The sequence below is a fragment of the Tenrec ecaudatus genome, unplaced genomic scaffold (genome assembly GCF_050624435.1).
Source record: "Tenrec ecaudatus isolate mTenEca1 unplaced genomic scaffold, mTenEca1.hap1 Scaffold_548, whole genome shotgun sequence".
Classification (NCBI taxonomy): domain Eukaryota; kingdom Metazoa; phylum Chordata; class Mammalia; order Afrosoricida; family Tenrecidae; genus Tenrec; species Tenrec ecaudatus.
In genome coordinates, this window is record NW_027459459.1 from 552,505 (window position 1) to 576,851 (window position 24,347).

Consider the following 24,347-nt stretch of genomic DNA (forward strand, 5'->3'; position numbering starts at 1 on the left):
CACTCTTAGGCAACAGTTCACAGTCTCCAATAACGCCCTATGATGGGCTTCTGGTCGACCCGTGCCAGCTACCTCACTTAGCCTCCACGGGGTGTCCACCGGTCTCCTTGCTTGTAGACCATGGGCTCTCGCCAATGTTCAACAAGCCTGGGCTCCTGATGCGACGTGGTGAACTTTACTCGAGTCACCCTCGTGTTCTCCTTTTCAGGCAAACCAAATCCACAGGTATCTGGGCCCATACACAAGCAGTCCTTTTATTGCTGCAGTTCTCCGACCTCCACTCCTTATGAAGATCCACGTGGTCACCCAGCAAGCAATTCAGCCTGCCACAGGCTCTCTTTAACACACAGTCCAGGGAGATGTTTTCTCCCTACTCTCAGATTTTATTTTAACTTCTGGCAAAGGCTTTTTGTTCCTGAGTACACGAAAGCACTGGTGGGCATCTAATTCACTGCACAGCAGTCTTCCCAGAGGAAGCTTAACCCAGCTAAAGATCACCCAAATTTGGTGGCTCTAAGCATGTGGGCTTACAAACTTTCATTTTTCCCACTTCCCGTATTTTCCCCAGAAAACAACCGAGTAAAGGGTGGCTTTGTCTGACCTCTGGATAGACAAGGAAGACGAATTACCATGAGGGCAAAGTCAAACAAATAGCTACTCTCCATCTTAAGATGAGTTTTTCCATTGCCCCACTGATAGGTATCCTACTTGTGACTCTGGCTCTCATAGAGAAACAGGGGCACAGAAACTCATGTCTAAGTGAGACTCATATATAAAGGTTAAGTGTTCATCAAGCAGACATCTGAAAGCAGTGTGGTCCAAACCAACAAGTCCGACATTAACCCATTAACCCACATGTCGAAACCAATTGCAATGTCCTCCTCCATCTTTCAAAACAGACGACATGTTGCAGGCTGAAGGAGGGGGGCCGAGACAGTGAATGTGTAAGCAGAGCCGCGTGGTCTGTGGATATATCAGCATATCTCTGCACGGCTACTCCAACAACCCGGGCTTCCTTTGGGTAAGTACATGTGTCTTCGGCTCAGGGACGTCTTTCCGGAAAGGAGCCTTGAAAGCTAAAGCAGGGAACAAGCTGAGGTAGCTGCACCCTGCTCCCACGTTCAGAAAAGAAGAGACCCAACTAGAATGGCAATGCTCAAGGAACCATTGATCCCTCCGCCCTTCATTTAACTGCCCGTGTGTATCACCCAGGTTGGCACAATCCACGAACTAAATCCACATTTGTGAACCTGGCACCCGTTCAAAATTCTTTAACCCCAACATGGAATTAAGTAACATCAGGACCTTAATTCAAAGCCTTATGGAATGTTCCCCCACTCAGAAAGTTTGTAAGCCAACTGCTCTGTGCCTTTATTCCCCTAATTTTAGCTATTCACTTTATGTATGGCCCACTAATATAAAACCAGTGCTCAGAGGAAACAATCATTGCTTGCCATGAAGAAATCTTCATTCTAATAGGAACCTTTCACAGTCTGTGTCCATCGGCAAAATCAAAGCCGGACAGGCCGTGCATAAAGTCAGCACTCTTAGGCACCAGTTCACAGTCTCCAATATCGCCCTCTGGTGGGCTTCTGGTCGACCCGTGCCAGCTACCTCACTCAGCCTTCATGGGGTATCCACCGGTCACCTTGCTTGTAGACCATGGGCTCTCGCCACTATTCAACAAGTTGGGCTCCTGATGCGACATGGTGAACATTCCTCGAGTCACCCTTGTGTTCCCCTTTACAGGTAAACAAATCCACAGGTATCCGTGCCCATACGCAAGCAATCCTGTTATTGCTGCATTTCTCCGACCTCCACACCATATGTAGATCCACGTGGACACCCAGCAAGCAATTCAGCCTGCTCACAGGCTCTCTTTAACACACACTCCCAGGGAGATGTTTTCTCCCTACTCCCAGATTTTTTTTTTTACTTCTGGTCAAGTCTTATGATTCCTGAGTACACCAAAGAACTGGTGGGCATCTATTTCACTGCATACCTGTCTTCCCAGAGGTGGTCAAAACCCAGCTAAAGATCACCCCATTTTGGTGGCTCAAGCAAATGGGCTTACAAACTTTCATTTTTCCCCCTTACCCTAGTTTCCCCAGAAAACAACCGAGTAAAGGGTGGCTTTCTCTGACCTCTGGATCGAAAAGGAAGAAGAATTACCATGAGGGCAAGGTCAAACATATAGTTACTCTCCATCTTAAGATGAGTTTTTCCATTGCCCCACTGCTAGGTATCCTATTTGTGACTCTGGCTCTCGTAGAGAAACAGGGGCACAGAAACTCATGTCTAAGTGAGACTCATATATAAAGGTTAAGTGTTCATCAAGCAGACATACGAAAGCAGTGTGGTCCAAACCCCCAAGTCCGACATTAACCCATTAACCCACATGTCTAACAACAATTGCAGTGTCCTCCTCCATCTTTCAAAACCGATGACATGTTGCTGGCTGAAGGAGGAGAGACGAGGCAGTGAATGTGTAAGCAGAAGAGCGTGGGCAGTGGATATGTCAGCATATCTCTACACGGCTACTCCAACAGCCCGGGCTTCCTCTGGGTAGGTCCATGTGTCTTCGACTCAGGGACGTCTTGCCGGAAAGGAGCCTTGTCAGCTAAAGCAGGGAACAAGGTGAGGCAGCTGCACCCTGCTCCCATGTACAGAAATGAAGAGACCCAACAAGAATGGCAATGCTCAAGGAGCCATTGATCCCTCCGCCCTTGATTTAACCGCACATGTGTATCGCCCAGGTTGGCACAATCCACGAACTAAATCCACATTTGCGAACCTGGCACCCGTTCAAAATTCTTTAACCACAACATGGAATTAAGTAACACCAGGACCTTAATTCTAAAACTTATGGAATGTTTCCCCACTCAGAAAGATTGTAAGCCAACTACTCTGCGCCATCATACGCCAAATTTTAGCTATTCACTTTATCTATGGCCCAAAATATAAAACAAGTGCTCAGAGGAAATATCATTGCTCGCCATGAAGAAATCTTCATTCCAATAGGAACCATTCAAAGTCTGTGTCCATCGGCAAAATCAAAGCCGGACACGCCGTGCATAAAATCAGCACTCTTAGGTACCAGTTCACAGTCTCCAATATCGTCCTATGGTGTGCTTCTTGTTGACCCGTACCGGGGACCTCGCTCAGCCTTCATGGGGTATCCACCGGTCACCTTGCTTGTAGACCATGGGCTCTCGCCACTATTCAACAAGCCTGGGGTCCTGATGCACATGGTGAACTTTACTCGAGTCACCCTCGAGTTCTCCTTTTCAGGTAAACCAAATCCACAGGTATCCGTGCCCATACGCTAGCAGTCCTTTTATTGGTGCATTTCTCCGACCTCCACTCCATATGTAGCTCCCCGAGGTCACCCAGAAAGCAATTCAGCCTGCTCACAGTCTCTCTTTAACACACAGTCCCTGGGAGATGTTTTCTCCCTACTCCCAGATGTTTTTTTAACTTCTGGCAAAGGCTTATGGTTCCTGAGTTCACGAAAGCACTGGTGGGCATCTATTTCACTGCATAGCTGTGTACCCAGAGGTGGTCTAAACCCAGCTAAAGATAACCCCATTTTAGTGGTTCAAAGCAAGTGGGCTTACAAACTTTCATTTTTCCACCTTTCCATAGTTTCCCCAGAAAACAACCGAGTACAGGGTAGCTTTGTCTGACTTCTGGATAGACAAGGAAGTAGAATTACCATGAGGTAAGGTCAAACAAATAGCTACTCTCCATCTTAAGATGAGTTTTTCCATTGCCCCACTGCTAGGTATCCTATTTGTGACTCTGGCTCTCGTAGAGAAACAGGGACACAGAAACTCATGTCTAAGTGTGACTCATATATCAAGGTTAAGTGTTCATCAAGCAGACATCCGAAAGCAGTGTGGTCCAAACCCACAAGTCCGACAATAACCCATTAACCCACATGTCCAACACCAATTGCAATGTCCTCCTCCATCTTTCAAAACATTCGACATGTTGCTGGCTGAAGGAGGAGAGCCCAGGCAGTGAATGTGTAAGCAGAGCAGCCTAGGCAGTGGATATGTCAGCATATCTCTGCATGGCTACTCCAGCAGCCCGGGTTTCCTCTTTGTAGGTCCATGTGTCTTCGGCTCTGGGACGTCTTGCCAGAAAGGAGCCTTGACAGCTAAAGCAGGAAACAAGCTGAGTCAGCTGCACCCTGCTGCCACATTCAGAAATGAAGAGGCCCAACTAGAAGGGCAATGATCAAGGAGCCATTGATCATTCCACCCTTCATTTAACCGCATGTGTGTATCGCCCAGGTTGGCACAATCCACGAACTAAATTCACATTTGCGAACCAGGCACCCGTTCAAAATTCTTTAAACCCAACATGGAATTTAGTTACATCAGACCTTAATTCTTAAACTTATGGAATGTTCCCCCACTCGGAAAGTTTGTAAGCCAACTACTCTGTGCCTTTAAACGCCAAATTTTAGCTATCCACTTTATCTATGGCCCACTAATATAAAACCAGTGCTCAGAGGAAACAATCATTGCTCGCTATGAAGAAATCTTCATTCCAATAGGAACCTTTCAAAGTCTGTGTCAATCGGCAATATCAAAGCCGGACATGCCGTGCATAAAGTCAGCACTCTTAGGCACCAGTTCACAGTCTCCAATATCGCCCTATGGTGGGCTTCTGGTCGACCCGTGCCAGCTACCTCACTCAGCCTCCACGGGGTGTCCACCGGTCTCCTTGCTTGTAGACCATGGGCTCTCGCCAATGTTCAACAAGCCTGGGCTCCTGATGCGACGTGGTGAACTTTACTCGAGTCACCCTCGTGTTCTCCTTTTCAGGCAAACCAAATCCACAGGTATCTGGGCCCATACACAAGCAGTCCTTTTATTGCTGCAGTTCTCCGACCTCCACTCCATATGAAGATCCATGTGGTCACCCAGGAAGCAATTCAGCCTGCCACAGGCTCTCTTTAACACACAGTCCAGGGAGATGTTTTCTCCCTACTCTCAGATTTTATTTTAACTTCTGGCAAAGGCTTTTGGTTCCTGAGTACACGAAAGCACTGGTGGGCATCTAATTCACTGCACAGCAGTCTTCCCAGAGGAAGCTTAACCCAGCTAAAGATCACCCAAATTTGGTGGCTCTAAGCATGTGGGCTTACAAACTTTCACTTTTCCCACTTCCCATATTTTCCCCAGAAAACAACCGAGTAAAGGGTGGCTTTGTCTGACCTCTGGATAGACAAGGAAGAAGAATTACCATGAGGGCAAAGTCAAACAAATAGCTACTCTCCATCTTAAGATGAGTTTTTCCATTGCCCCACTGCTAGGTATCCTATTTGTGACTCTGGCTCTTGTAGAGAAACAGGGGCACAGAAACTCATGTCTAAGTGAGACTCATATATAAAGGTTAAGTGTTCATCAAGCAGACATCTGAAAGCAGTGTGGTCCAAACCCACAAGTCTGACATTAACCCATTAACCCACATGTCGAAACCAATTGCAATGTCCTCTTCCATCTTTCAAAACAGACGACATGTTGCAGGCTGAAGGAGGGGGGCCGAGACAGTGAATGTGTAAGCAGAGACACGTGGTCTGTGGATATATCAGCATATCTCTGCACGGCTACTCCAACAACCCGGGCTTCCTTTGGGTAAGTACATGTGTCTTCGGCTCAGGGACGTCTTGCCGGAAAGGAGCCTTGACAGCTAAAGCAGGGAACAAGCTGAGGCAGCTGCACCCTGCTCCCACGTTCAGAAAAGAAGAGACCCAACTAGAATGGCAATGCTCAAGGAGCCATTGATCCCTCCGCCCTTCATTTAACTGCACGTGTGTATCACCCAGGTTGGCACAATCCACGAACTAAATCCACATTTGTGAACCTGGCACCCGTTCAAAATTCTTTAACCCCAACATGGAATTAAGTAACATCAGGACCTTAATTCAAAGCCTTATGGAATGTTCCCCCACTCAGAAAGTTTGTAAGCCAACTGCTCTGTGCCTTTATACCCCTAATTTTAGCTATTCACTTTATGTATGGCCCACTAATATAAAACCAGTGCTCAGAGGAAACAATCATTGCTCGCCATGAAGAAATCTTCATTCTAATAGGAACCTTTCACAGTCTGTGTCCATCGGCAAAATCAAAGCCGGACAGGCCGTGCATAAAGTCAGCACTCTTAGGCACCAGTTCACAGTCTCCAATATCGCCCTCTGGTGGACTTCTGGTCGACCCGTGCCGGCTACCTCACTCAGCCTCCACGGGGTGTCCACCGGTCACCTTGCTTATAGACCATGGTCTCTCGCCACTATTCAACAAGTTGGGCTCCTGATGCGACATGGTGAACATTCCTCGAGTCACCCTTGTGTTCCCCTTTACAGGTAAACAAATCCACAGGTATCCGTGCCCATACGCAAGCAATCCTGTTATTGCTGCATTTCTCCGACCTCCACACCATATGTAGATCCACGTGGACACCCAGCAAGCAATTCAGCCTGCTCACAGGCTCTCTTTAACACACACTCCCAGGGAGATGTTTTCTCCCTACTCCCAGATTTTTTTTTTTTTACTTCTGGCCAAGTCTTATGATTCCTGAGTACACCAAAGAACTGGTGGGCATCTATTTCACTGCATACCTGTCTTCCCAGAGGTGGTCAAAACCCAGCTAAAGATCACCCCATTTTGGTGGCTCAAGCAAATGGGCTTACAAACTTTCATTTTTCCCCCTTACCCTAGTTTCCCCAGAAAACAACCGAGTAACAGGTGGCTTTGTCTGACCTCTGGATCGAAAAGGAAGAAGAATTACCATGAGGGCAAGGTCAAACATATAGTTACTCTCCATCTTAAGATGAGTTTTTCCATTGCCCCACTGCTAGGTATCCTATTTGTGACTCTGGCTCTCGTAGAGAAACAGGGGCACAGAAACTCATGTCTAAGTGAGACTCATATATAAAGGTTAAGTGTTCATCAAGCAGACATCCGAAAGCAGTGTGGTCCAAACCCCCAAGTCCGACATTAACCCATTAACCCACATGTCTAACAACAATTGCAGTGTCCTCCTCCATCTTTCAAAACCGATGACATGTTGCTGGCTGAAGGAGGAGAGACGAGGCAGTGAATGTGTAAGCAGAAGAGCGTGGGCAGTGGATATGTCAGCATATCTCTACACGGCTACTCCAACAGCCCGGGCTTCCTCTGGGTAGGTCCATGTGTCTTCGACTCAGGGACGTCTTGCCGGAAAGGAGCTTTGTCAGCTAAAGCAGGGAACAAGGTGAGGCAGCTGCACCCTGCTCCCATGTTCAGAAATGAAGAGACCCAACAAGAATGGCAATGCTCAAGGAGCCATTGATCCCTCCGCCCTTGATTTAACCGCACATGTGTATCGCCCAGGTTGGCACAATCCACGAACTAAATCCACATTTGCGAACCTGGCACCCGTTCAAAATTCTTTAACCACAACATGGAATTAAGTAACACCAGGACCTTAATTCTAAAACTTATGGTATGTTTCCCCACTCAGAAAGATTGTAAGCCAACTACTCTGTGCCATCATACGCCAAATTTTAGCTATTCACTTTATCTATGGCCCAAAATATAAAACAAGTGCTCAGAGGAAATATCATTGCTCGCCATGAAGAAATCTTCATTCCAATAGGAACCATTCAAAGTCTGTGTCCATCGGCAAAATCAAAGCCGTACACGCCGTACATAAAGTCAGCACTCTTAGGTACCAGTTCACAGTCTCCAATATCGTCCTCTGGTGTGCTTCTTGTTGACCCGTACCGGGGACCTCGCTCAGCCTTCATGGGGTATCCACCGGTCACCTTGCTTGTAGACCATGGGCTCTCGCCACTATTCAACAAGCCTGGGGTCCTGATGCACATGGTGAACTTTACTCCAGTCACCCTCGTGTTCTCCTTTTCAGGTAAACCAAATCCACAGGTATCCGTGCCCATACGCTAGCAGTCCTTTTATTGCTGCATTTCTCCGACCTCCACTCCATATGTAGCTCCCCGAGGTCAACCAGAAAGCAATTCAGCCTGCTCACAGTCTCTCTTTAACACACAGTCCCTGGGAGATGTTTTCTCCCTACTCCCAGATGTTTTTTTAACTTCTGGCAAAGGCTTATGGTTCCTGAGTTCACGAAAGCACTGGTGGGCATCTATTTCACTGCATAGCTGTGTACCCAGAGGTGGTCTAAACCCAGCTAAAGATAACCCCATTTTAGTGGTTCAAAGCAAGTGGGCTTACAAACTTTCATTTTTCCACCTTTCCATAGTTTCCCCAGAAAACAACCGAGTACAGGGTAGCTTTGTCTGACTTCTGGATAGACAAGGAAGTAGAATTACCATGAGGTAAGGTCAAACAAATAGCTATTCTCCATCTTAAGATGAGTTTTTCCATTGCCCCACTGCTAGGTATCCTATTTGTGACTCTGGCTCTCGTAGAGAAACAGGGACACAGAAACTCATGTCTAAGTGAGACTCATATATCAAGGTTAAGTGTTCATCAAGCAGACATCCGAAAGCAGTGTGGTCCAAACCCACAAGTCCGACAATAACCCATTAACCCACATGTCCAACACCAATTGCAATTTGCTCCTCCATCTTTCAAAACATTCGACATGTTGCTGGCTGAAGGAGGAGAGCCCAGGCAGTGAATGTGTAAGCAGAGCAGCCTAGGCAGTGGCTATGTCAGCATATCTCTGCATGGCTACTCCAGCAGCCCGGGTTTCCTCTTTGTAGGTCCATGTGTCTTCGGCTCTGGGACATCTTGCCAGAAAGGAGCCTTGACAGCTAAAGCAGGGAACAAGCTGAGTCAGCTGCACCCTGCTCCCACATTCAGAAATGAAGAGACCCAACTAGAATGGCAATGATCAAGGAGCCATTGATCACTCCACCCTTCGTTTAACCGCACGTGTGTATCGCCCAGGTTGGCACAATCCACGAACTAAATTCACATTTGCGAACCAGGCACCCGTTCAAAATTCTTTAAACCCAACATGGAATTAAGTTACATCAGACCTTAATTCTAAAACTTATGGAATGTTCCCCCACTCGGAAAGTTTGTAAGCCAACTACTCTGTGCCTTTATACACCAAATTTTAGCTATCCACTTTGTCTATGGCCCACTAATATAAAACCAGTGCTCAGAAGAAACAATCATTGCTCGCTATGAAGAAATCTTCATTCCAATAGGAACCTTTCAAAGTCTGTGTCCTTCGGCAAAATCAAAGCCGGAGAGGCCGTGCATAAAGTCAGCACTCTTAGGCAACAGTTCATTGCTACTTCATCACAACCCACAGGTTGAAAGCCGCTGCTCAAAAACTGGGTCATCTACTCTGTCTTTGCTGGGCGTTGGATTTATTTCCCATCTTCCCCTCCATCCTTTTTGATTGAATTAGTCATGGAAATACATGAAAAAATATAAGCTGGGGTCTTGTCACTAGGGTTCTGACTGTCTCCATACTCTAGCGAAGGTATTTCACTTTTGGAGACTGCTAGTACTTTCCAGGGAGCAATGTAGTTCTCCCCACCTGCACTCGTTTGGAGCCCTGGCTGCATACTGGTTACACCCTGGGCTGCTAGCCGTATGGTCGATAGTTCAAAACCACCAATGGCCCCAGGGCAGAAAGGCAGTGCTTCCTTCTCCTGCTCCCCGGAGCTAGCATGGACTTGATGGCAGTGAGGTTGGGTGTTCTGCTCTCCCCGCATGCACCCACTCTCTGTCCCTGTCCCTGTCCCTGTCACCGTCCCTGTCCCTCACACGTGCACATCTCTGGGAGCTGCAGTCATTCCGTAGATGAGGGTGCTTCAGGACGTTCACAGACACACGAAATTGAAAGACCAAAGAAATTGTCCACCAACTCTTGGAAGGCTGCTCATATGTACGAATAGCAGGTGAAAGGTGAGGGGATGGAATAAATGGTGGGTGCCCTGCAGTGGTGACACGGAGTAGCTGTCCCTGGGAAGGCACAACCATAAAGCTTAAAACATTTCTGGGTTGATGGACCAAGCTTAGAAGCTCCTGGAAAACATACAGGAGGAGACAGCCATGAGGAATAATGAGCAGGAGAGACAGGGGTGATGGCTTGTCAAGCTTTACCAGGCTTCTAAAGAGCTGGAACTGAAATAGAAGTCGCCAGCGAAGACAAACCAGAGGAAAGACAGTTTCACTATCGTTTGGTTGATTCAAATCTTGAGCTTTTAATCCAGGGGAAGGACTTGGAGCAGCAGTTCTCAACCTGTGGGTCGTGACCCCTTTGGGGGTCAAACAACCCTTTCACAGAGGTCGCTCAAGACCATCAGAAAACACATGGTTATAGGAACTGAGACACAGCTCTGTCTCCAGGCAGGTCCGCCCGCATAGACTGTTACCGATGCTACACCATGCTTCATGACAAAGTTTCATTTAATTGTTATTAGAAATAAATATTTCACAATCTATAATTACATATTGTTTTGTGATTATCACTATGCTTTAATTATATTCAATTTTTACCCATGAAAATACATCCTGCATATCAGATATTTACATTATGATTCATAACAGAAGAAAAATAAGTGATGATGTAGCAACGAAAATAATGTTGTGGTTGGAGATCACCACAACATGAGGACCTGTATTAAAGGGTCGCGGCATGAGGAAGGCTGAGAACCACTACCTCAGAGGCATTCCACTGAATTCCAACCTGGCCTCGCACTGAGCACGTTGCTTACATATTCAGTGTAAGTCCAGTGGTCTTACTTGTAGCAGAAATTTCTGACAAATCCAGACGATTTACTAACTGCCAGTACCAGTTTATGGTATGCTACAGGCGGATTCAACAGGGATCAAAAGTAGAGTAACTGCCTGTGTCGTTTTTAATTTTCTCGGGTTCCATTTGAGTAAAAGGCTTGTAAGTTACCCGGGGACCAAATGCCCCTGGTGCCTCTACTAGGGGTAGAATGTTCAGGGAGGGTTCAGGGCTGGGACAATAGTGACCTGAAGTCCAGGATCCCTTAGGGCAGGGGTCCTCAAATTGTTTACACAGGGGGCCAGTTCATTGTCTCTCCGACCGTTGGAGGGCCAGACTATGGTTTTCAAAAAACCTATGGTCAAATTCCTATGCACACTGCACGAGTCGGCTGCTAAGCAGGACAGGCAGTGGCAGCAAAAACACCCCGAGGGTGGGATAAATGGCATCGCGCCACATGTGCCCCATGGACCACAGTTTGAGGACGCCTGCCTTAGGGGTTCCTGGGTGCACTGGGGATGAAGGTCACCTACTGCTCCTCGAGAGGAGAAATGCTCTAAGTCCTGGCATCTCCGCCCACTTTCCCGGCACTCTACCGAACTGTTCCCGGTGAATCACGGTTGGAAGGGAAAGCGTACCATTCTCTGCCCACCATTCTCCTTTCTCAAAATGATACTGTGGCCAAATAGAGTTGCAAAGTGAATCTATCAGCTTTTGTTTGCCCAGCCTCTCTGTATCAACTCTATCCCAATTGCACACGATTCATGCAAGGGGGCAATTCCTGAGCATCAAGCTGCTAAGTCCCATCTAGAAAGCACAAAACAAGGAGGCGATTGACAGCTTGCTGCCTCCAGGTTAATAACCCCCACTTGAGAGCGCACCCCTGGGTTGCCCTGAATCTCATGCCTCAGCCCGAGGGAAGGGGTCAAGGACTAGTCGCCGAGGGCGACCTTTAGGTCCAACCATTTTTCTGGACAACAGGCTAGGAGGACCACTGCTTGGGATGGCCCCAAGGCCCTCCAAGACGCCTGCTGGCGGGGCTGATGCTCAAATCTCTGAAGGGAAGGGACACGTGGCAGCTAAGGGAACCTTAAGGGAAATTGGAATTTCTGGCTGGAACATCATGGCAGAGGAGCTGTGTATTAAGTAAGAGCTGTCCCCAAAAGTGCCTGAAGCAGCATAGCTGAAAGCCTAAAGGTAACAGTGACTCCACCTAGGCTTCCGAACGCCATTGGCCTAAGCCTGGGCCACGGAAAACCAGCCTGTAAGAAGGAACAAACCAAATCTGGAAGAACACTAGCCCTATAACGCCTCAAGTTTTAAATTTAGGAAGTATTTTTTTTTTGGTTTTTATTCTTTACTTTCATAGTTATCAATATATATGGCATTCAAAATATATTTTAAAAGCATAAAATTTTCAGTGTTTTTGAAATGTGACCAAATTGTCACCTTTATAATTTGGGTACCAGATACGTTTTCATTAAGAATTATGACAATTTTGTGCTTGGCGTTATAGGGCTAGAGCAGCTTGTTTGAAAAACCAGGAGAAAGGCAAAGGGAATGGAGGGGAAAAGGGAAACTTTTGGCTCCCGGGACCAGGCAGGGCTAACTCCCAGGCCTCTTCACCCAGCTCCCTAGGCAGCGCCCTTCCACATGTTTGGACTGGTGGGTGCCATCTTGGTCATGGTCACAGATCCTGTTACCTCTCGGCTACAATGGCGACTGTGTAGGATCTCTGGGAAAAGCTGAAACAGCTTTGACAAGAGTGAAGCCATTTGGGGCTGACAGAAGCCACCATGAAAAGAAAATAAGTAGCTAGGAGGTGTAAATGAACTAGCTGATATTGGGGAGGTAGGCTGTGCAGACGTCGCCCAAGGGAATGTCATGAAGGAAATGGGTGTTCAGAAGGCTTGCGAGAACGACCAGAGCAGTTTTGGTTCAACTAAGAATGGTGAACCCTAATATCCTGCTTCTCACTCGCCAAGTCCTGAGGAAGTATCCAGGTACCTACTGTACAAAACAGTGACATTGGAAAAATCAGTGCCTTGAGAAGCCCAGGAGAGGCAGACGAGCCACCACTAGAGAGAACGGGCCTAGTCCTTGCCTAGAGAAATCGAAGCTACAGACAATAATGCTCGAAGCTGAATAAAGGTGTCCAGGCTCTGTTTCACTTGGCCCCAAAGAGCCCATGCTCACTCTCCATGTAGGGAGCCAGCCAGTAAATTTCTAGGTGGACAAAGGGGTCACCTTCTTGGTTTCAGAAAAGACTACAGGTGCCTTGTCAAAAGGAAAGGCCATTACAGGGGCCCCAGGGCAGACCCAAGCACACCCATGGACAATGGCCAGAATAACAGATTTAACACAAGAGACAGTTACACACACTCTCCTTCCTGGTAATGCCTCAATGCCCCTTTCCCCTAATTGATCGTTACTTATTATGAAAAATGGCAGCCATAATTACTTTCTCATCTGCTACAACCACCTTAACACTTGAACTTGAAAAGCCAAAAGTTTTGCTCACCGCTCCAATGTCAGAGTGATATGTGTTTTATCAAGTAGCAGAAGAGACCTCCTCAAAGGAACTTCTTGATAAATCGCTAAAAGATATTCCTTCTATTTGGGCAGAGAAAAACGTGCGAGACCTTTCTGAACTTCAGGTGCCTGGGGTCGTACAACTTCTGAGCTCAGCTACACTGGTCTGTCAAGCTAACCCTATTCCCTGTATAGCAAAGGTGGGTATTTCTGTTCCCATTTGCAGACTAAAGAGGACAGGCATTTGGGTCCTCTGCAAGTCCACATGGAATGCTCCCCTGCTACCCATGCAGAAGCCGGGAACTGAGGACTTCCAACCGGTGCAGGTTCTCAGAGAGGCAAATGAGAGGATAGAAACTGGCCACCCCACGTGCCAAACCCCGAGACCCTCCTGAGTACTATTCCATCAAACTGAATTTGTTATACTGTTTTGGACTTAAAGGATGCTTTGTTCTCCATACCCGTGTCCCCTGCACATCAACCCAGTGAAGACTTACAGGGACACAAGGAGATACACCCCCAAACCACCTTGCTCCAGTATGCAGATGACCTCCTCCTGGCCTCCGAAACCCTGGAGGAATGCCAACGGGCTACCAAGGACCTGATAATAGTCCTTGGCCCATTGGGGTACAGGGTATCTGCAAGAAAGGCTCAACTGTGTGTCCATAAAGCTGTATACCTAGGCTACCAACTGGAGGAGGGAAAACGGACCTTGTCCCCCAGCCGCACTGAGGCGATCCTCAAAATCCCAGTCCCTGAGACTAAGAGGCAGTTGCAAGCGTTTCTAGGAGCTGTGGGGTACTGTCCATTGTGGAATTTGGGATTTGCAAAAACAACGAAACCCCTATATGCAAGTACTGGGGAAAGGAAAAAGAACTTAAATGGACTGAAGTAGAACAACAAGCGTTTGAATCCTTTAAAAAGTCGCTCATATGGGCAACCTCTCTTGCCCTACTAGACATAGTAAAGCCCTTCCAATTGTCTATGTGAGGCCAGAGGCACAGCAAAAGAAGTGCTAACTGAGAACTTGCGACCATGGAAGAGACCTGTGGCCTATCTTTCAAAGAAACTGGACTCTGTAGCTGCAGGATCGCTGAGCTGCATGCGAGCTGAGGTTGCCACGGCCATCCTAGTCATAGAAGCTAGGAAGCTTACACTGGGACAGGATATTGCTGTGGTAGGGGGACCTATGGTTGAACCACTCCTAACCAGTCCCCCGGACCGGTGGATCTCGAATGCCAGGACTATACCACAAATCCCCAAGGTAGTGGCTGTGACCATGCCATCCCCAGTGTTACAGCCACAACCTACATACTCAGAAAATGATCTAAAGATAAGCCAAGAGCTGGCCTGCCAAAAAGACTGGGAGCATCCAGGGTGGCTGCTCCATCCTGATGGAAGAAGATTCATGCCAGAAGCTCTGGGAGAGATCTGATTCAAGGACTACATGAAGGTATGCATTTGGGATCCTCTCTAAACTGTCTCAGTTGCTTCTCAGGCACTTTTACATACCCAGGCTTGGACACTGGTTGGCAGATGTCACCCACCGTTGATTGCACTGTGCTCGGGTAAACAACACCAGAAAGAAAAGGAGCAACCCCAACCACGAGCTCGAGGTAGTAGTCCTGGAGAATTCTGGGAGGTGGACTTTATGGATATCAAACTTAGAAAGTATGGCTACCGATATTTGCTGGTGTTCGTAGACACCTATTCTGGATGGGTGGAAGCCTTCCCAACCAAGAAGGAAACTGCTGCCACTGTGTGTAAATTATTAGTAACTAAAATCATCCCTAGATTTGGCCTTCCCACCACCTTGGGGCCAACAATGGCCCAACATTTATTGCTCAAATTACTAAAGTCTTAGCAATGCTCTTCAGGGCAAGTAGAAAAAAATAAACAGAACCCTAAAGGAATTGTTCGTTAAGTTGCATTTAGGACCTGGCGAGAACTGGGTTGATCCTTACTTTACCTTTTGCCCTACTTCAAGTCCGATGCACTCCCTATGTGAAAAGCATGACCCCATTTGAATTTATGTTTGGCAGACCTTCCCCAAATCCTCCCAAGATTGAAGGAAGTAGAAATAATGGAAGTCACTAATCGTTCCCTCATCGAGTGCCTGCAGGCTGTGCAACAGGTGAGAGACAAATCATCTGCTCTGACACCTTCATTTTGGGCCTAACCAAGGGAAAGGGAACAGGCAGCCAACAACGTGCAACCAGGAAACTGGACATGGGTAAAGAAGCACCAACCTGACACCTTAGAACCTAGGTGGACTGACCCATACCAGGTGATACTTACAACACCAACTGCTGTTAAAATAGTGGGGAGGGGGCCGTGGATTCATCAGTCATAAGTTAAAAAAAAAGCCCTCCCTGAGCATATCCTGAAAAGATGGACACCCAGAAAGACGGAAAATCCCTCAAAATTAAGGCTTTACAGAACTTAATTGTTTTTCTCCGAGTATTGCTGACAGCACCCAGTGTTTCCCCCAAGTACAAACACATCTGTGGACTGCTATTCTAACCTCCAGCAGTGAATATGTACCCTCTTATACTGGGTATGACCCCCTGTTTTCATTTTGATTTGTTTGATTTGCTAGGAAAGAATTGGCATTCTGGATCCTTTAAAGGTAAAGGGCACAATGGGATCTATACTGGAATCCCGTCCTATGGGTGCGGAATACCCTCTATAGAAAGAAGGCTCCAAACAAACCATGACTATATATGCCCGGCTCATGGACTCCCTAACTGCCAAGGGGAGGGACATTACCATTGTGCAGCTTGGGGTTGTGAAACTATCATTTTCAGGGTGGAAACTTGTTAAAGATGACCCTATTATTTTTACAAGAATGAGACTCAAGTCGGAAGGGTTTGATCCCACTACGTGTATGGTTTCCAAATGTAGCCCAATAAGAATTGGATTCAAGCATTATTGGGTTCACTGGGAAAACATGGGGAATTCAACATTATGTAAATGATAGAGATCCCGGGACAACCTTTTCTATCCAGCAAAGTAAAATATGGCAACCTGCCATCCGTACAAAGGCCCAAACCTCGGGATAAATCCTGAAGAGCCACAGCTGGTGTCATTAAGATTCCTTTGCCACACCCTCCAGACTCTCCAGTAACTTTCCCGTTTACTGCCAGCCCAACTCACAGGGCCCTTCTCATTCAGGAGCCACCTCAAGGTTCTGTGTTTGATTCTCGGGATGCTATATTCCAATTTATGAACTCAAATCCTCACCTCACAGCTGATTGTTGGCTTTGTCTGAACCCAGCTTCCCCTTACTATGTAGGCACAGGTACAAATAGCACTATTGGTACAGAGTGTAATCCAATTAGAAATGTTAGTGAAAAGGATTACACGAAGCAGCAGTCTATAGGTGATGTTAGTATGGACTCAAGTCTAAGCTCACTTTAAAAGATTTGCAAGGGCAAGGACTGTGTTTTTATTCATTTAAGTATCCCTTTAATATATCAAGATATCGAGATTTTTGCCTTCAAGCTGTTCCCATTGAACCAAATGTTGATCCTAATTTGTTATCTGCTCCAATGAGTACTTTCTTTACTTGTTCCACAGGACGAACACCCTGTCTCTTTTCCCCAGTATTCATAGCGGACCCGGGTATTTGTGTGCTAGTGCATGTTAGTCCTCAAGTGTACCTGTGTTCTGGTGAAGGAGGTGTAGGGATAACTTTGGAATTTCCGGATGAGTTCAAAGAGCCCCAGTATTGGTCCCACTGGTAACAGGGCTTGGGATTATGGGATTAGCTGCAGTCGGGTCAGTTGCTTTAATACAAGGAAACTTAAACTATCAGACTCTTAGTCAGCAAATTGCTTTAGATCTACAGGGATTAAAAAAAACCTGTCTCCCATTTAGAAAGATCCCTAGACTCCCTTGTAGCAGTTGTGTTGCAAACCCGCCGAGGGCTTGACTTGCTCTTTTGGAAACAAGGAATGCTGTGCACAGCATTGGGAGAAACTAATTCTATGCAAAGCATTCGGGAATCAATAAAGATAGATGAGCCTGGTTAGGAAAGGATTAGAACAAAGAGTCAAGAAAAGAAATGGAGGAACCAATTGGTTTGAAAAGCTACTTAATTGGTCAGCCTGGCTAACACCCTATGAACGGCCCTAGCCGGCCCCTAATCCTCCTCCTGCTAAGCCTCACATTTGGCCCAGTAATAACCAATAAGCTAGTGGCATTCCTTACACAGAAAGTACAAGCCACAAAACTCTTAGTGCTGAGCCCACTATACACTGGGCTGGCTACCGAAGATTCAATGATTTGAACTTGGCTAAGAACAGGAGAGAATATAGCAGCTCTGGGCAAAGCTTAAATAGCCTTGACAAGAGAAGTCATTTTGAGCTTTCAGAAGCCATTATGAATGGTAAATAAACTAGCTATGAACTGCCAATGAACTAGCTGATACTGGGGAGTTAGGCTGTGCAGACGTAGCCCAAGGGAACGTACAGAAGGAAATGGATGTTCAGAAGGCTTGCGAGAAGGACCAGAGCAGTTTTGGTTCAACTAAGAATGGCTAACCACAATACCTCGCTTCTGAGCTCTGCCTGCTTGCACACCTGCACATTGCAAAAGTATAAAAACCTTTGGAAAATTAGACTGGGGGGGCCGCTCAGTCTCCCGTCAAGAGAGCAGATGGTCTGGTCCCTGCGCAGGAAAAGAAACTTGTTCTGCTGAACTTTCCGGCAGTCGGGGCGGTTTGCTGTCTGGGAATGGAGTGCAGCTACAACAGACACAGGTGGTGCCATTCTGCCTGAGAGTGGAGTCACGTGGCTGGGAAAATGGAGGCCGCAGGTTGCGGCCTAGCCGAAAGCCAGCCTGGAGCCGGCCACCCAGCCAGAGTCCTGCCCAAACCAACAGGGTGGACGCAGGCGCCCCCATGCCTGCTGCTTGCCGGAGCCGCGGCACAACGCTGTGTCCCAGTCTTGGCACAACAGACTTCATTTTGAGTCCTGCACCTCCATCTTAGCTCTCAAGGCTGAACCCTAACCGACCTCCCCTCCCCTGCTCAACCCCAAATTCCTGGAACCAGCTCGTCCCAAAGCCAGAATGTTTTCTGAAGATATGGTCACTCCATCCTTCCTTGACATATAGATAAGATTAACGACCTTCTCCCTTCTGAAGCACCTGTGCGTGCAGAACCTCCCCAGCTATGATCCTCCCCAGCTGTGCCTGCCAACAGTGGGCATAAAAACGCCGCCAGGATTTTTTCCCCCCGGCGCAGCTTCAATAGCTCAATATCCTGAGTTGCTGAACCCGCCCGCAAGCTTCTCAATAAAGCCTGCTTCTAAAACTTCGTTAATTGGGTCTTTCATTCTGTTTTCACATCCAAATAGACCTTGTGTTTTGGTGCCAAAAACCCGGGATAGGTGTGTGGCTCCCCCCTTCTTTTGGGGTCCCCTAAGAGCCACCCATCTTCCCCAAATCTCCAGGACCTTTAGGCGCGGCGCTTGCCTACGTTCAAAATCAGTCTATGGCTGCCCTGATGAGTCTCTCCCTCTCACTCAGACCTTGTGAAAGAAAAGACTTGTTTTTCTCTCCCAAGTTGCCTGGCCCTAGTCCCAGCTTAACAACCACGCACATTGGCTTCCGACGGGCATTTTTGATGTCAACGTTCTACAGGACCTGGACAATTTCTGCAGGAGGACTGGTAAGGATTCTGAAGTCCCCTATGTGCAGGCTTTTTGGGACTTGACTTCCCGCCCTGACCTCTGTAGCCATTGTTCCGCCCGCCAAATACGGTTAGCTCTATCTCCTCAGCAGAAAGAACCTGCCATTCAAACCCCAGAAGAGCCAGCCAAGCTCCTCAGCGCGCCTCTCCCGCTGCCCTATCTGTCTCCCCCGCCCGCTGCGCCACCCCATCGCTCTCTCCTGTCCTCACCGCTTGCCTTTCATACCTGCTCCCACAACCCTCCAGCTGCCCTTTGTCCATTAAGAGAGGATGCAGGTGTATAGGGACTCGTTCAAGTCCACGTCCCTTTTTCCTTAAAGGACCTGTCGCAGATAGAGACCCGCCTGGGCTCTTTCTCAGCAGACCCCTCTAAGTTTATTAAAGAATTTACCTACATTTCCCAAACGTATGATTTAACCTGGCATGGCATCCAAATTATCCTTGCTTCTACCCTTACTGCCGAGGAACATACACAGACAAAAACCACGCTATCGACCCAAATGTCCCCTTGGGGGCGCATGCCATCCCAATAGAGGACCCCAGTTGGAGTTACCAGCCCGGCCGGGCGTCTGATCTTCCTTATAGAAACCTCATGCTCAGGTACCTCATTAGAGGTCTGGAAACAGTCTCCAACAAGGTTGTCAACTATGACAAACTGAGAGAAGTTACTGCTCTTTTTCTTAACCGCCTCCAGGAGGCACTCACAAAGTACACTCGTTTAGACCCAGGGTCTAAAAAGTGGGGCCTCTATTTTGGCCTCTCACTTCACCTTCCAGTCAGTCCCTGACATCAGAAAGAAAAGCTAAAGAAGGCTGAGGAGGGCCCTGAAACCCCTATACAGGATCTGGTAAAAATGGCATTTAAAGTTTTCAACGCTTGGGAGGAGCCAGCTGAGGCCACATGCCAGGTGAGGGTCCAACAGATGGTTAGCCTCCATTCCCAAGCCCTGGTAGCAGCCCTAAGGCCGGCAGGCAATCCCGTCCATCGCCACGCTCCCCAGGGGAGCCGGCACCTACCGCCAGGAGCCTGCTTCAAATGTGGCCGGGTAGGCCACTGGGCAAAAGTTTGCCCCAATCCCAAGCCTCCTACCAAGCCCTGCCCACAGTGCAAACAGCCAGGCCACTGGAAGTCGAACTGCCCGACCCTGGCTCTGCCACCGGCTCTGCAAAGCCGAGGTGCCGAGATCCTGGAAACTCCAGACACATAGCTGCAAGGTATGGAGCTGCTGGGGTTCATGGACTGAAGAGGCCCTGGCTCCTCGACTCTGGTAACCCTCGCCGAGCCCAGGGTTGTGCTCCAGGTAGCGGACTACCTTCTCCATTTCGCCCTCTCACTCAGGCCCTACTTCCCCTTCCCTGGTCTCAGTTATGGGAATAGACAGGCCCCCCTCCCACTCTGCAGATCCTGTTACTGACTTAGCCCAACAACTTTCCCGCTCCTAGCTCAGTATGCTTTTTACCTCCCACTTACACTCCAACTTACACTGATCAGGAAAACACCCAGTATTGCTCTCTTCCCCAACAAAAATGGTGGGTACACAAATAGAACTTACTCATTCTCCCAAAGTTACATGAGGAAACAATCATCACCAATATTCACAATTCTCCACACATCGGGCCAAAAGCTCTCTACACGTTTCTAACCCCATATTTCACCCCACTGGACTATGGAGTACTATCAACACAGTACATGCAAAATGCAACATCGGTGCCCTCTCCAATAGCCAGAAAGCTCAACACCCTCATAAACAGCTCCACCAGATGTAAGGGCACCTACTGGGACAGGACTGGCAGATAAACGTTACCCACATGCCAAAGCATAAGTGGTTTAAATATCTCCTCACTATGGTGAACACATTTTCAGGATGGATCAAAGCCTTTCCCACCTCCTCTGAGAGTGCAAGCATAGTCGCCACTCACCTTCTTCAAGACATCATTACTCGTTTTGGCCAGCCTGCTTCAATTCAGTCGGACAACGGTCCAGACTTCATATCTATGGTGCAGCAGGCAGTTTGCGCCTCACTGGGCATCTGCTGGAAACTCCACGCAGCCTACCACCCCCAGTCTTCTGGTAAGGTTGAACGAGCTAACGGTCTCATAAAACAACAGCTCACCAAACTCTCCCTAGAACTGCAACTTTCTTAGCCTCAACTATTACCCTTTGCTCTTATACTCGCCTTGGTGCAGCCCCTCAGGAGCCGTCCGGCCTCAGTCCTTTCAAAATACTCTACAGACAACCTTTCCTTTTCTCGCCTCTTCCTGCAACCGATTGCCCTCTGCTAGCTTTTTACCTTCCATACTTGTGCTTGCTCCACAACCTTCTTAGACAACACGCCAACTCTGCCATCCCTGAACCCTCTCTGACCTCTGCTGATCACCAAAAACCAGTGCATCCTGGAGATGCTGTGTTAATTAAATCCCTTGCACCCAAACCCTTAGCACCCCGGTGGAAAGGCCCTTACACTGTCCCTTACCACTCCCTCAGCAATCAAGGTTCTTAGACTAGATTCCTGGGTACATTTGTCCCAAGTCCAGATGGCAGTAAACTCTGGCCATGGCTCCCAGTGGTCTGCTCAGTCTACTCGTCCTATGTCTCTCTGCCTCACTCACCTCACCAAGCCAGCCAGCTAAACCTAGTATAATTTCCCCTTTTGCCTGGCGATTTTACTTGACTGAAAACTATACCAATTACGCCTGCACTAAGTGTTATGATTATTTGCTGGCCACCGCTAACTGCCCACCAACAGGGGACAGAGCACGCATATACTTAAATTTCACTGATTTTAAAACGCTTCCTATATGACCAGAAGGCAACTACCCAATGTGCAAAAAAGTGAATGCAGAAAAATGTAGGGTGTCCTTGGTCTTCCTGCCAGATACATTACCTTTCCCTTCGTCCCCAGGGATGATTCTACTACCATCAATCTAAATACACTCTCACAATCCCAGACCCCTGGGATAGCCGGTGGACGTCTCCGGTTCCAGGAGCCTAGTGCACCACTCGCCGAGAGAAATTTCTGGACGCCAAACTGTATGTATGGAGGTCGCTACTGCAGGTCCAATCCACCATCCACCATAATATTCAGATCCAAGACCTTCAACTCACTAACTAAATTTCTAAACCTTCTGAGTCTCCCTTCTCCTGGCTCACCCTGCTTCAGCAGGGACTGGCCATCGCCACTTTGCTGGACTAGGCAACCTCTCCACCTGCTTCATGTGTGCGGCCCTAGAACGCCCTCCTCTGGTAGCAGTACCAGGTCCTGCCCTGTCATTTTCATCCAACGTAAAGACCACAAAAGCCATAACCATCCCCAACGTCCCTCTGTACATCCAACCAGAAAACACTCAAGTGCCCTTTTGCTACTCCAATCCATCGACACAGACATGTAATGTCACCCAAATCCCCTCCAAACCACTAACAGGGCCAGAAAAAAATTTTCTTTTGGTGCAACCATACACTCACTATGCATATAAACATCAGTTCTACCTCTACCCGTCACTCTGGTTCCGCAGCTCCCTATATACACTCCGGCTGAGTTCCAGGACAAATACATCCAAGTATACAGTCGTCAAACTAAAAGAGCAGTTTTTCTCCTGATAGCAGTGAGAATCTCCTTCGCCTCAGCAGCAATTGCAGTAGGACTCAGCGGCGGAGCCCTTGGACACTATCATCACAGCAGACAAGTTAACCGCATGCTTCCAGCTGGCAGTCGATGCCTCTGCCAAGTCTCTAGCCTCCCTGCAAAGACAAATAACCTCTGTTGCCCAAGTTGCCTTGCAGAACCACCGCGCTTTACACCTCATCACAGCTGAAAAAGGAGGAACCTGCCTCTTCCTCCAGGAGGAAGGCTGTTATTATATCAATAAACTGGGGATTGTGGAAACTAGAGTCCAGATCCTCAACAAGCTAAACCGAGAGCTGCAAAACAACAGATTCAGAACAGATGGATCTTCCTCCTGGTGGAACTCTTCTCTGTACTCCTTCCTAGCCCTCATACTAGGACCCATAATTTTAGTTATAATTTTGCTCTTAATTGCTCCTTGTCTCATCCAGCTCCGGCAAAGTCGACTCCGCGAAATTACCCGTATAGCAGTTCACCAGCAATACCAACCTCTCCACCCTGTGCTAGGCCGCAACTGTCAGTACTCTGCCTGAAAAGCCCCTCCCCTTGCTTTTTACCCACTACCCACAGGAAGCAGTTACAGAAACGGTTACATCCCTTTTCCCTATAGGGCACAGTCTAAAATGTCCGGTCTTGGCACAACAGACTCCATTTTGAGTCCTGCACCTCCATCTTAGCTCTCAAGGCTGACCCCTAACCGACCTCCCCTCCCCTGCTCAACCCCAAATTCCTGGAACCAGCTCGTCCCAAAGCCAGAATGTTTTCTGAAGATATGGTCACTCCACGCGTCCCTGACATATAGGTAAGATTAACGACCTTCTCCCTTCTGAAGCACCTGTGTGCGCAGATCCTCCCCAGCTTTGATCCTCCCCAGTTGTGCCTGCCAGCAGTGGGTATAAAAACGCTGCCAGGATTTTTTCCCCCTGCGCGGCTTCAATAGCTCAATACCCTGAGTTGCTGAACCCGCCCGCAAGCTTCTCAATAAAGCCTGCTTCTAAAACTTCGTTAATTGCATCTTTGATTCTGTTTTCACGTCCAAATAAACCTTATACACTGAGCCTCGAGAAGGCTTTGGGAGTCAAAATCCTCCCAGCCTCCAGGCAGCAGCGTCCCAGCCCCCTCACAAATGCAGCCCGGGAAGGCAGGCGAGTTCCCGGGAAAGCAGGCACGTCATGTCCCGCACACCAGCAAGAAACGGCGCAAAGACGGACACCAGCAAGAAACGGCGCAAAGACGGACACCAGCAAGAAACGGCGCAAAGACGGACACCGTGAATTCAACCCAACAATTCTCCTGAGGGTGGTGAGGTAAAAGGATCCCAGAGGGGCCCCCAATCCGTGATACCAACATGGGAGGGCCCACTCCTGGGGCCGGCTTGCCTCATAGCTCCGAATCACACAGCACCGCTTCTTTTCGACCTCTCCGGGGACAGGTGTGCCTCGGTCCTCGGCTCCACGCGAGAAACAGCTCACGCTGAGGCCTGGTTTGGGATCCCCGTGAGTTTTATGAGCGGTTAGGGAGGCGTGGTCGATGACGTGGGTCGACCCCATTGGCTGAATTGTTGAATTGAATTCACCTGGCCTAGGTGAGCCAATGCAGGTACAGCCCCACCCAGGCATAGCTCCCCCTCCTGGCTGGAAACTTGAACTTCTGAGCATGCAGTGAGCCACTGCTTCATGAGCCGGTAGCTTGGACCTCTGAGCATGTGTAATAGGCCTGCCAGTCCCTATGCTAGCTCCCTAACAGGTTTTCCAGCCAAAGGTCTGC

The 24,347-nt window shown here is 48.1% G+C and overlaps 1 protein-coding gene across 4 annotated transcripts in view; it reads right to left on the reverse strand.

Annotated features, from left to right (window-relative positions):
- LOC142436717 (thyrotropin-releasing hormone-degrading ectoenzyme-like) overlaps positions 1–24,347 on the reverse strand; it is a 425,143-nt gene that overhangs the window by 66,960 nt on the left and 333,836 nt on the right. The window lies entirely within an intron of this gene.